A 13777-nucleotide genomic window follows, 5' to 3' on the forward strand; every position below is an offset into this window, starting at 1 on the left:
GCTGTGGCTTACGCCTGTAATCCCAACACTTTGGGAGGCCAAGGCGGGTGGATCACCTGAGGTCAGGAGTTCAAGACCAGCCTGACCAACATGGTGAAACCCCATCTCTGCTAAAAATACAAAATTAGCCAGGCATGGTGGCGAGTGCCTGTAGTCCCAGCTACTTGGGAGGCTGAGGCAGGAGAACTGTTTGAACCCGGGAGGCAGAGGTTGCAGTGAGCCGAGATCATGCCACTGCTCTCCAGCCTGGGCGGCAGAGTGAGACTCGATTTCAAAAAAAAAAAAAAAAAAGTATATATGTGTGTGTGTTTATATGTATGTATATGTGTGTATATATATGTATATATTATTGTTGGCTGTGGTCAGTGGTGTGCCCAATAATCTCATTGCAAACCCTTTCTTTGCTCTCACCTCTAATGCCTCCCTTGTTACATTCCTGGTCTTATTTTGTACCTTCATGTAAGCTTAGTGAGAGTCTGGGCCAAGTCATATGTGTGTTTCACATCACCTATGGTGTCAAGCACACAGTGAGATGTTTAAAACTCTGGATGTTTATGTGAACTCCTCTGTAATCAGATATTAAAATTACCACCATTTGAGTTGTCATTTCACACCGATTAGACTGGCAAAAATCAGAAAAATGCCGCATGTTGGAGTCATGAGAGGTTCGAGGAACTACCATGTACTATTGATGAGAAGGTGGACTAGGGCAATTCCAAAGAGCAATCTGACATTGCTGTCAAATTAAACATATCATAAGACAGTCTCATAAACCTTAATTTAAAAAAAAACATGCCAGGAAAGTAACTGCAAGGTGGTTATGATGGTGGGGAGCTGGAGACAGTCTGGATGTCCATCTCTGGCAGAGTCGGGATACAAAAGTGGGGATACACAGCGTGGAGTTCCTCTACAGTGCTGAGAATCAGTAAATGTGATGAATACAAAACAACAGGGATAGATTGTTTTTAACTTTTATTTTAGGTCAGGGGTACATGTGCAGGTTTGTTATGTAGGTAAACTCATGCCACGGTGGGAGTTGTTGTACAGATTATTTCATCACCCAGGTACTAAGCCTAGTACCCAATAGTTATTTCTTTCTGATCCTCGCCCTCTTCCCACCCTCCACCCTCAAGTGTGTCCCAGTGTCTGCTGTTCCCCACTTTGAGTCCGTGTGTTCTCATCATTTAGTTCCCACTTATAAGTGAGAACATATGGTATTTGGGTTTCTGTTCCTGCATTAGTTTGCTAAGAATGATGGCCATCAGCTCCATCCATGTTCCCACAAAGGACATGATGTCATTTTTGTGGCTGCATAGAATTCCATGGTATATATATATACCACACCTTCTTTACACAGATAGATCTTAAAAGCATAGTGCCTAGTGAAAAATGCAAGAAAGGAAGTGAGACATTTAAATAAATATCATTTATGTAAATTTTTAAAAACCCATTTGCAAATTTATTAAAGCCCATGAGCAAATTTTTAAAAACTCAGTGTATATTGCAAAACAATATACGTGTTGCAAGATTGTACTGAAACCAAACAATATCCATTAGATATATGTTTCCTCATGGATTGCCTATAGGAGAGGGGAATGGAAGAGAAGAATGAGGATAAAACTGAAAACATGAGTTAATACATATATTTTTTAAAGGAGCTGTGCAAAGGGCATACATGATAAGCTATTAAGCCATAGAGTCAGGAGTACGATTAACTTTGAACACCTGATGTTAAAAAAAAGAATAGGGAGAGAAAGAGAAAGAGGAAGAAGAATAAGAAAGAGGAGAAGGAGGAGGAGGAGAAGAAAGAAAAAAATAAAGAAAAGAAGGAAGGAAGGAGAAAAAGAAAAAGAAAGAAAGAAAGAGAAAGAAAAAGAGAGAAAGACAAAGCAAGAAGGAAGGAAGAAAAGGAAGGAAGGAAGGAAGGAGGGAGGGAGGGAGGGAAGAAAAGAAAGAGTGAGAAAGAAAGAATTTGTTCAATTAATAGTCTCATTTTCTTCAATTCTTGCCTGATCAGGTCAGCCTCATGTGTTTTCTGGAATCCTATAATTCTTATTTTAATGTGTCCTTTTCCTTCAACTGGCTGGTAAGCCCCTTAATTGCTGGTGCTATGTTTCATTTGTTGTTTATTCTTACATGGCTGCAGCGAAATGTAGCTGGAAGAGCCTGGATTTTGGCGTCAAAGGAGCCTCTACCACTTATTGCCTGTTTCACCTTAGGCAGGTCACTTCATCTTCTGAGCCTCAGTTTCCTCACTTGGAAAACAAGGGCAAGAAGACTTCTGATGGCTGTCACAAGGACTAGATGAAATTTGGACTATTGCCAATACAGTTCCTACAATAGGCACTCAGAAAATGCTAGCTTCCTCTCCTTGATTTTATTTCCTGCAATCCCCAACACATTATAGGTGTTCTGTCAAGATTTTTTGAACAGACATTAACTGATGTTCACCAGAGACTGGAGCAGAAGATGATGGCTTTAGCTCAAGCTGAAAAAGAACTTCCATACAGCATTTTTAAAAAGCCTCAGGATTGCTTCTGAGTGCAGTTGTGAAATATGCTCCTTTGAATACCTTTAGAAAGGAATTCTCTACCTTCACATATGCCTCCACAACTGCATTCCCTGGCTCTGTTTCTCTGCATTCAGTCTTGAGCATCCTGTGACTTCTCACTCACCTTCCTCCCTGCTGGTCTCTTGGAAAAGTGCTCTACGTATTCAAGTTGATTTCTCTCTCCCTTTTGTTCTCTGCTGTCTGTTAGAGAGACCATAACTTAACACGAGGCTCTGTGATTATCCCCATGCTGGCTGCCAAGGGAAGGATCCCTGACACCGTACCATGCATGGTGGTGATTTTCTGAGGCCCTTAGATTGTTTGCATTCATCTTACCAGCAGGTTATACCCGCCTTACAATTATCCAGCTGCTTTTATAAAATCTTGCATTCAATGTGAGAGTCTTTAAAAGCTTTCACATTTAGAACATTTAAAAATCCAGCAGGTTTGGACAATGAAACTGACTCACTGTGCTTTGGGTGAGTGTTTTTACATCTGTATGCCTTGTTTTTCGCATCTAAGAAACGGGAATGATCTTCCGTGTGGCATGTACACCCAGAGGGACTTGAAGCATGTAATGCGCCCTAAGTAGCAGGTTTCATGAATGTAGACCCACTCTCTGGCAGTTATGGCTCCCTGACCCTCTACAGGAACACACTCGTGCTGTCTCACCATTTGCAGCCAACAGGATCTCACAGATGTATGTACTTACCTCTTTAAAGTAACTCAATACTCTGTTTAAAATAAGCCAGCCCACCCAGAGACTAACAGTATAAATTAAGGGCAAACAAACCTCTTACTAAAATGTCTGCAATACAGAAATGTTACAGCTCATCTTCTATATATGGAAATACTATCTTTTTTGCGGGGGGGATGTCTAGTTCTTATTCTAAATCTATTTAGGTGGACAGAATAGGCTAAGTTGTGCTGCAGTAACAACCACAGCATATCAATGGCTTAACACAGCAAAAATGTGTTTCTTGCTCATGCTACATGTCCAACAAGTATCAATGTGCTCACTGTGGCCCCTCAGGGACCCAGTTGAGAGACACTTCATCTCAACATAGGCTTCTAAGGTCATCACAGAAAAGGAAAAGGAATGGAGTAAATTGTGCACTTGTTTTCAACATGTCTGCCTGGATGCAGCTTCAGGCAAGGCTTGATTCAGGACACAAACTATACCATTATGCTCCATCTTTCAGATCTGCTTCCTCTGGCTAATCTCTATTCTTGGCTTCTACTCGATAACCTCACAGCACCTAATTCAGCCAAACGGACAGGATGATTTTGAATAGTTCTCACATCAGTCCTGGGATTCCCTCTCCCATTACCCTGGATAGGGTAATATAGCCATCCTGAAGGGATAACTGTAGCTAGGGGAATACAGCGCATTACTGGCTAAGTGTAAGGTCCTACCCTCTCCTGGGGCTGGGTATGGGAATAGGGTTGCTCCCATACAATAAAATACAGGATTCCCAGCTAAATTTGAATTTCAGATGAATAACAATTTTTTTAGTATAAAAAACATTCATTGTTTATCTGACATTTACATTTAACTGGGCATCCTACATTTGTATTTGCTATTAATAAAACAGGTAACCCTTAATGGAAACCCCTTTCCAAAACACATGTAGGGAAAGGGTGGTTCCCTCCAATGCAATGATATGTAGCATGATCAGAATGAAGGACAGTGGCAGCAACTGTAACTGTTCACTCTAGTAACTATGTCAGGGCTTGAATGGGTGTAATACTCTCGGTAGGTATATATGTGTGATATTGCCCTAAAAAATAATACCTTATAATGGCATGCCATTGCTCCAGTTATCTATTGGTATATAACAAACAACGCTAGAATTTAGTTGCTTGAACCATAATTTATTATTTCTCATGGTTCCATGTGATGACTGGGCTGAGCTGTTCTTATTCAGAATCTCTCATATAAGTCGGGCGCAGTGGCTCACGCCTGTAATCTCAACACTTTGGGAGGCCAAGGCAGGCAGATCACTTGAGGTCAGGAGTTCGCAATCAGCCTGGCCAACATGGTGAAACCCCGTCTCTACTAAAAATACAAAAATTAGCCAGGTGTGGTGGAGCTCACCTGTAATCCCAGCTACTTGGGAGGCTGAGGCAGGAGAATCCCTTGAACCTGGGAGGTGGAGGTTGCAGTGAGCTGAGATTGTGCCACTGCACTCCAGCCTGGGCGACAGAACGAGACTCCATCTCAAAAAACAAAAACAACAGAAAACAAAACAAAACAAAACACCAAAAACACAACAACAACAAAAAAAACAGAATCTCTCATACAGCCGCAGTTCTGCAGTTGAATATCAGCTGGGCTGTAACCATCTGAGGGTTCTACTGGGATGAATGTCAAGCATGACTTACCTGCATGGCTGGGAGCTGCTTCTAGCTGTCACTTGTGAGCTCAGTTTGGGCTTTCAACCAGAGTAACTACCCATGGCCTTTCTGTAGGGCCTGGGCTTCCTGCACATGGCAGCTGGGTTCTGGGAAGGAGCATCTCAAGGGCAAGCGTTTCCAGAGGTCCAGGCAGAAGCTGCAGGACATCTTATAACTTGGTCTCAGAAGTCCCAGAGCATCATTTTTGCCTTAAGCAAGTCACTGAGGCCAGTCTAGATTCAAGGGAAGGGGAATGAGACCCCATCTCTTATGTGAAGAGCATCCTGTGTGTACAGGGAAGGGAGGAACTGATGGGGCACATATTACATCATTTATATAAACCACCTGCATTTTATGTGCATAATGTAATTTAATGCTCACATCAACTCTGTTGGGTAGAAACTGACTTTGTCTCATTTTATACATGAGGAAACCAAGTCTTATTGGAGTCAAGGGGCTTGCTCAAAATCAAAGAGCCAATAATTGGCAAAACAAGAATTAGAACTTAGTCTTCTGATTCTAAGTTGATGCTATTTTTTTTCTCCATTGCAGCCCAGCTGTCTCCTCACTGGAGTGGTATAGCCGTAAAATATGGGTTTAAGAATAAAGCTGAAAATCTACCCTCCTGAAGGAGAGAATCTCAGATATAATCCATACTTTCCTGATTCCTGGGAGTTTCCCATCTCCTAGTTGTTTATCATATTTCCTGGGTCTCCTCTAGGATAATTTAAGATAAAAGGTGAAGGACGCCTTAGACTAATATAATTTCAAGCCAATTGTGGTGTTGATGGCTGTGGTAGTTTAGATTATTATTCCATAAATATTCACTCCCATCTCCCCTCCACTGGGGCAAGGTATGCTTCCTCACTCCATCAGTGTTGGGCTTGACTGTGTGCCCTAGGGATGTTAGCTGATGTTAACATGACCAGACATTTGAAATGTGCTTATGGGGTTGTCCTTCTGCAGTCACCTATGAGAATACCCTGAGCCATCTGGTTCCTAAAAGATGAGAGACACGTGGAGCAGGCTTGGACCCAACCTGAAGCTTAGACCCAAGCCCAGGTGAGCCCAGCTGAAGCTCAGCCTAGGCCAGTGGTTCTCGACTGAAAGTGATTTTTGCCTATCAGGAAACATTTGGCAATATCTAGAGACATTTTTGATTATCACAACTAGGAGAAGGATGTTATGGGCATCTAGTGGATAGAGGTTACTTCTCAACAATACAGTGAGCAGGACAGCCCCCATCATAAAGACTTATCTGGCCCCAAATGTCAATAGTGCTGAGGTTCAGAAACCCTGGTCTAAATGAGCTCCTAGTGGAGACACAGGAGCAAAAATAAGTGATTTCTCTTTGAAACCTCTGAGTTTTGTGGGAGGTTTTAAAATGCAGCATGATTGTGGTAGTAAATAGCTGATATAATGGCAAATGTGAGAACCATGTTTTATGAGGCAAGCTCAGTAAATGGTTCCTTCTGGTGAAACTTCACAATCTCCCTGCTGGCTCTGGTCCCCGGTCATTCCTTCTGGTGCAGGGTGGTCCTGCAGATGAGCTCAGATGTGTACTAGTTCTTAGACACCCTGGGAGAAGAAGGCACCACCTTGGACCCCAAAGATTCCTCCCTCAAGCTTTGTGTCATCCTCTTTCTTGCCTTTTGAAGCCCTTAATGACTCTCTGCCTCACAAGGCCTGCCCCTTCCCCTCTCTGTCACATTCAATTTGTCTGAAGAATTTTCTCCAGCTGGTTATTAATGCGTGTTTCTCCTGCAGAAAAGCTCAGCCATTTCTCTCATCATTCCAGGCTTGACTCTCCAGCCCTAAGGACCACATACCCTTGATGGTGACTCGTGTTCACCAAGGAACCGAATTCATTCTGTACTTTTCCAGAAAAGATGAAAAAGTGTTCCTTTTGGTCCTTCATAAAATCCCCACATCCCTTAGGATATTTTTACGTAGTCTTGGTTTCCAAACTGAGAAAGGAATTGGGTTCTGACTAATCTACACGAAAGAAATTATAGAAACATTTTTTTCTCTACTGAACATGCCATCCCATTTTATATCAGCTTACCTTTTTCACCCACTTTGAAGAGTTTTTAAGAATTGAGGTTTAACTTTGCATATAGCAGCATGCACAAATTGGAAGGGTACAGCCTGATAAATTTTTACATCTGCACACACCTATGTAACCAGTAGCCAGATCAAGGTCTGGGACATGCTATCACCTCAGAAAGCCCTCCATGCACCTTTCCAGACAGTCGCTACCCCCACAAATCTACCCTATTCTGTCTTCTATCACCAAAGATTAATTTTGCCTGTTTTCAAACTTCTTACAGGTGGACTCATACAGTGCATCTTACAAGATATGCACATTGGTGTCGGGGTTCTTTTGGTCAACCTAAAGTTTTGAAATTCATCTATGTTGTTGGGTATAACAGTTAAAAGATTCTAAATGGCATCTTCCACAGAAAAGAGGAAGGATTTCGTAACAATTTCTACCACTGCTATTTCAGGAATCCGTGAATGGGTAAAAGAGAGAATTTAGGCCTCCTAGGGAAGATGGGAACTTGAACATAGGCATCTACATCTTCCCCTCTTCCTCCCCTCACTCCCATGATAATGATAAGCGCTAATAGGAGGGTGATCGGCATTGGTTTTCAGATGCTAGGATAGCTTCACCTATATGGCAGAGACTTCAAGATGAGATGGGTCTGAAGGTGCCACGGAAGTCAGCTTCCCTCTTTCCATCCTAAGAAGAGGAGAGAGCATTGTGGGACAGGCAGAGGTCCCTACAGCAGAAGTGGCTGGGCCTCTTCCAAGACTGGAAGACTGCCATGATCACAAAAATTCCAGGGAAGGCATCTCCCCAGCGTCCGCAGCCAAAACAAATAAAAATCCACCGAGACAGGGCATCCTCTGAGGCTGATTGTCTGGTCAAGCAAGAATCCTGGCACACTTATTGGCCTCAACAGGTTGACTCTTCTTGAGTCAATTTTGGTGATTTATCCTTTCCTAGAAGAGCATCTACTTCTTCCATATTTTCAGTTTCTAAGCAGGGACCCAGGTAGTCTCACTATTGTATTTTTAATCAGCTGATGATTGGCTGGAACATGATTTCAGTCATGTAGAATGTGGGTATTGAACTTCCTGAGCCCTTAAATATCTGAGAATATCTTCCCGTTGTTGTGCATAGGGGAATGGCAACTTGGTTGTGTGTGTAGATTTCTGGGGTTGCAGGCTTCCAGAACCCCAAAACTCAACATCGTCTTTGATGTCTACTGTTACGGAGGTAAAGTCTGAGGCCAGGCTGACTTTATCCTTTATAAGTAGGCTTTTCCCTGAGTATTTATAGAGTTCTTTTCCTTGAAGTTAGAACTTTGCCAGGATACGTATCTAGGTTTTAGTCTCTTTTTTATGAATTTTTTTCTGATGTGATTTATATTCTTTTGAAACACAGGTTCAGGTTTTTCTTTAATTCAGGAACTTTTCCCTCATATTGAATATTACTTCTATTGTACTTGTTTTGGTATCTTATTCACAGATATACATTTTCTATGTGTTATATCACATTATCTGTCTTGATTATCACCACTTCCCTCTATCCTTTTCCTCTGAATCCTAAGGAAGTTTCTCAGGCTTCTTATTATCACTGAGTTGCTTTTCTGCATTGTTAATTTATCTGTTACTGTATTAAATGCTTTTTTTTTTTTTTTGAGACAGGGTCTCACTCTGTCATTCAAGCTGGGGTGCAGTGGAATGATCATAGCTCACTTCAACCTCAAACTCCTGGGCTCAAGCGGTCCTCCCACCTCAGCTTCCCAAGGAGCTGACACTACAGGTATGTGCCCATGCCCAGCTAATTTTTAAAAATTTTTGTTGGGACAGGGACTTGCTTGGTTGCTCAAGCTGCAACCAAACTACTGGGCTCAAGTGATCCTCCCATCTTGGCTTCCCAAAGTGCTGGGATTATAGGCGTGAGCCACCACACCCAGCCTCAAATGCATTTTTAAATGGTTTAATTTCTTTCTGGCTTTAAACTACAATCACTTTAATCTCTTTTCTTCTCAACTCGTCTATGTTTTTGTGTCATGGAGTCTGCACTGAAAAAGAAATTTATGAAAAGTAGAAAGCAAATGCTATTGGAATTTACTCTATTTCCTGCAGTAAATCATTTTCCAAACCACATTTTTCCTCTGCCCATTTTATGACATCGGCATTTTTCACAGGCCTCACATTTCTCCCCTTGTTTATTGCTTTTAATTGATGAGAGTTCTATTTGGGTCTGGCATGTCCTCCCAAGCAGAGGGCAGTGGATTCTTCTAGTAGTTTCCCCCAACGTGGGCCTTGAGCTGGGGGGTTTTGCAAGTTGAGGGGTTGAGCATCCTTGGGGACACAGAAGGAGGGTGAGGCCACAGACAATCCCAGCCCTGGCTTGTGACTTCTCCACATTTGACAAGGTCACCATGGCAGGTTTCAAATACCTTCAGCTTCCAGGCCCTGGCTGGCTGGCTGCTTCCTACCATGCCTGCAAGAATTCCTGCTGCCTTGGGAAATTTCCCCTGTCCAGCTGCAACTGCCATGCCCCTGCTGCTCTCTAAACATCTGGAAGGCTCTCCTGCCACCCTGCTCTTTAACTCAGAAAGCATTCCTTTTCAATCTCTGATTTTCTCCCACCTCCAAGCCATCTGGCTTCTGGGGTATCAGGAACAATGCATCAGTTCTTTCTCTCTGTCTGCCTCTCTGTCTCTCTGTCTCTCTGTCTCTCTCTCTCTCTCTCTCTTTCTCCTCTCCACTTCATACACTGACTTCATTCTCAGACCCCTTATGTTACCATGATGCTTCAACCCTTATATCCTCACAATTCCAAGTGCAACAGAATTTTCTTTTCTCCCAGCGTTCCCAGAAAAAATCTAGCTGTGACTCATTGGCTCTGATTGGGTCACCTGCTCATCTTTGGACCACTCATCACAACTAGCGAGTGGGATGTTCTGCCTGGTTTCGGCATGGGTCATATACTCAATTCTTGAGCAGAGATTTGGATCTGCCCCACTCAAACTCTAAAAAGAAATGTTAGGGTATCATTACTATAAGAAGGATGAATAGTTGGTAGATGGCACAAATAATAGACATACATTACAGAAGAATTCTCCACTTAATTCTGCAAAAGCACTCTGCTTCCTAAGTATGGTAGATTGTGAACTGGCTCAGCAGGGATTCCATGTGAAACTGGGCAGGTTTTGTACTGCACAACCGTGCATACCTAAGGGGCCCAAGTTACATCATAGACACTATAGATTTGCATAACTTTTACCATTTTCCAGCAGATGGAAGAAGGGTTTTGAGGAAGGGACACATTTTGCTAATCATATAAATGTGCCATGTAGACTGGTGACAAGTGACAGTCCTGTCAAGATATCTTTACTCAATATTCATTTCCGTGACCTGCAATTCCTTTCCCTGAGCTGCCAGTCCTGATGCAGTTTCTCCAGATTATTTTTGCATCTTTAAGTCTGTAAGTCCTCAGTCTCCTGTCTTTTCCTAGAAATAGAAATCCTATTGCTATGTAGGATTGTTCTTCTGTCTTGCTCCCATGCTTATCCCCAAAACACATAACCTCCACTAAGAAACCCAACTCTCCCCTCCTTTATCTTTTGGGTTTTGAGCATTTCTGATGGGAAAGAGTTTTGGGAGGTCCCTCCTGGGGTAGCTGGATTTGAATCTGGAGGAGCAGGAGAGGCTGTGTCTGCTTCCATTCAGTAGCTGATGTGTCCATTTGGCCGTGACCTCAGAGGGCCCTGGGGAGCTGTACTTTGCAATCAGGAGTCCAGGCAAGGAATCACCTGGATTTTAATCCTGACTTTTCTCAGCCTTGGGCATGTCACATCACTTCTCTGGGCCTTTCCATGAGAGTGCAGAGCTGAGTCATTTCTGAAGGCTTTTCCACGCTCAGATCTGATGACTGCAGGTGTCATTCAAGGGTAAAAATGAAAACATTTTCAACAGATGCTATGTAATCTCAATGGCAATCCTTAATACAATGTACATATAATATATTCGAGGCACTATCCTAGGTGTTTTGTATGCACCATGCCATTTCATCTTTCCAGCAACCCCACAGATACCTGTTACCATCATGATCATTTCATAAATGAGAAAAGCGAGGTTCAGAGAGGCTAAATGACACCTCGTTAAAAAAAATCAGTTAGGTTTCAATCCCATGACTTTGTTTATGATTTCCTGGTGCTGAGTATAGTGATGAAAGTAATGTTATTAATTTCCGTAGTTATAATTTTAAACACAAGTCAGTATGAATGCAAATTGTTTCACAAGACGCTTCTTGCATCTTTCCACACGTATGTTACCCAACCACCATCTTCTTTCTTCAAGCTAGAGGCCTTTTGATTATTTTCTTCTAAGAAAGCACCTCTTTGTGATTTTCACTGTAGCCTCTTGATGAGTATTTGAGATGATTTTAAAGCGTAAACAGTGGAAAACGCGTTAATATCATTTCCTTTCCAGCCTCATTTCAAAATGAAAGGGAAATGTGTTTGGGGAAAAATTCACTTACAAGTTTGGCCAAATGCCTAAACTATGCAAAGAGCCTGACAAATGGAACAAAGTTTAACTTGCTCTTAATAACATCTCCATGCCTCTGATTCTGGGCTGGGGAAAGCTCTTACACTGACCCGTTTGCTAATGATAGCCCGGACATCAATAATGGAATGTGAAAGACAATCTTCTAATCAATTTTTTTTTTCTGCTGGTTTAGATTAAAGCACAGAAAATGCCCAAATGCTCCATCTGCTTCCTCTAAGATTTCTGGTAGGCTGGAGCCCAATTATGGCTGCCTTATCCATTTTTAATAATCTACTTATGATCGTGCAAACACAGGGTGTGATTATACCCACATCGGCTTCTGTTTCAGAGCTTCCATTTCCATCTATAATTAATAAGCCACTCAGTACATTGGAGGGGAGCTGAAGGAGAGATGTGAGAGATTCTTAAGTAGGATAGCTTTTGCGGTGGTTTTTCTTTGATTCATTTTACAAACCTTCACTGATGTCTACGGTGTGCCAGCCGCCGTGCTAGACCCCAAAGGTAAAAGAATAACACACACTTTTGCCCTCTTTAAGAGCTCTTAGGCATTTAGAAAGAATGAATAAGACCTAGTATTTGCTAGCAAAACAGGGTGACTATAGTCAAAGACAATTTAATTGTACATTAAAAAATAACGAAAATTGTATAATTGGATTTTTGTAACACAAAGGCTAAGTGCTTGAGGGGATGGATACCCCATTTACCTTGATGTGATTATTATGCATTGCATGTCTGTATCAAAATATCTCATATAACCCATAAATATATACATCTAGTATGTGCCCACAAATTTTTTTTAAAAAATTTTAAAGAAGAGCTCTTGGGCTATCAAAAAAGATGTACAAGCATGCATGTTTTGTTTGTGATGTGAATTGGGCTTTTTAACCAGAAAATTCAGCTGCTAAGACAATCAAGATGTTTTATGTTCCCAAACAATGAAGTATAGGATAATTAGATCACTATATTATTACAAATATAATTCTAAGAGAGCTTATTTTGGAATCCTTTGTTTGTTTGTTTGTTTGTTTGTTTGTTTGAAAGGAAGTGAGCTATTCTCGGGAAGTAGTCGTTTTTATAAGGATGTGAGAGTAGAAAAAGACAAACTTGCAGCTAGACAGCCAGGGTTCAAGTCCCAGCTTTGTACTGTGTGAACTCAGACACGTCTCTTGACCTCTCTGAGTCTGTTTCTGTATTGTAAAATGAGGAAAATGGTTCCTTCACTGGGCTTGTCTGAGATAATGTGCATGAATTCAAGGTATGGATTGCAAAGTACTATATCAGTATAATAAAGAAAGCTCAAAGTCTTACTGATCAGAAATATGATAAAAACCACTTTGGGCCAGGTGCAGTGGCTTACACCTATAATCCCTGCACTTTGGGAGGCTGAAGTGGGAGTATCACTTGAAGCCAGGAGTTTGAGACTAGCCTGGACAACAGAGCGAGACCCTGTCTCTACAAAAAATTAAGAAATTAGATGGGCGTGGTGGTGTATGCCTGTAGTCCCAGCTACTTGAGGGGCTGAGGTGGGAGGATCCCTTAAGCCCAGGATTTAGAGGCTGTCGTGAGCTATGATCGTGCCACTGTGCTCCAGCCTGGGTGACAGGGCAAGATCCTGCCTCCAAACAAACAAACAAACGAATACTTTATCCTTATTTTTCTGATTATATTTCCCTGCCCAGTTCTCCCAGCCAAATGTTACTCATGCTCTAAGAAGACCAAAACCTTCACCTTAGCGACTAGTATGAAGTATTTTGCAGTACTCAAAGTACAAGTTATTTTTCATATTTGCAAACTATGCAAACTGCCTCTAATAATTTTTAACACAAAGGGAATACTTTAGGAAAGATATTGGGGCCTCACACATTTGCAGAAAGCTAGATAACTGAATTTAGTCCATGTTCTGTTGTTATTTGCTGAAAACGTAATTGAATCAGTGATTTACTGCTTATTCTCATTTTCAGTGTTATAGCTGTCAGATTCCTTACATCTTTTATGAGTCTTGTGTTAAGAATCCACTGTGCCCACTCTCCTATCTCAAAGTCTTCCTTATTGGGCCAAAGGGGTTCTTTCTTGACAGAGTTGCTTTCTTAGCCCATCTTAGAAGAATTCTCTACCTCTGATTTCAAAATTCCCACTGCAAGGCTTGATGGAAAATTCCAGCAATCTATAATCTATGATTTATAGCTGAGTGAAACCTACAAACATTAATCTCCAGCAGTAACCGAGCAGTATTAAGTG

The 13777-nt window shown here is 41.7% G+C and overlaps 1 protein-coding gene across 1 annotated transcript in view; it reads left to right on the plus strand.

Moving 5' to 3' along the window:
• HS3ST2 (heparan sulfate-glucosamine 3-sulfotransferase 2) overlaps positions 1-13777 on the plus strand; it is a 101297-nt gene that overhangs the window by 31134 nt on the left and 56386 nt on the right. The gene's annotated exons all lie outside the window — the stretch shown is intronic.

Source organism: Pan paniscus, chromosome 18, assembly GCF_029289425.2.
Source record: "Pan paniscus chromosome 18, NHGRI_mPanPan1-v2.0_pri, whole genome shotgun sequence".
Classification (NCBI taxonomy): Eukaryota; Metazoa; Chordata; class Mammalia; order Primates; family Hominidae; genus Pan; species Pan paniscus.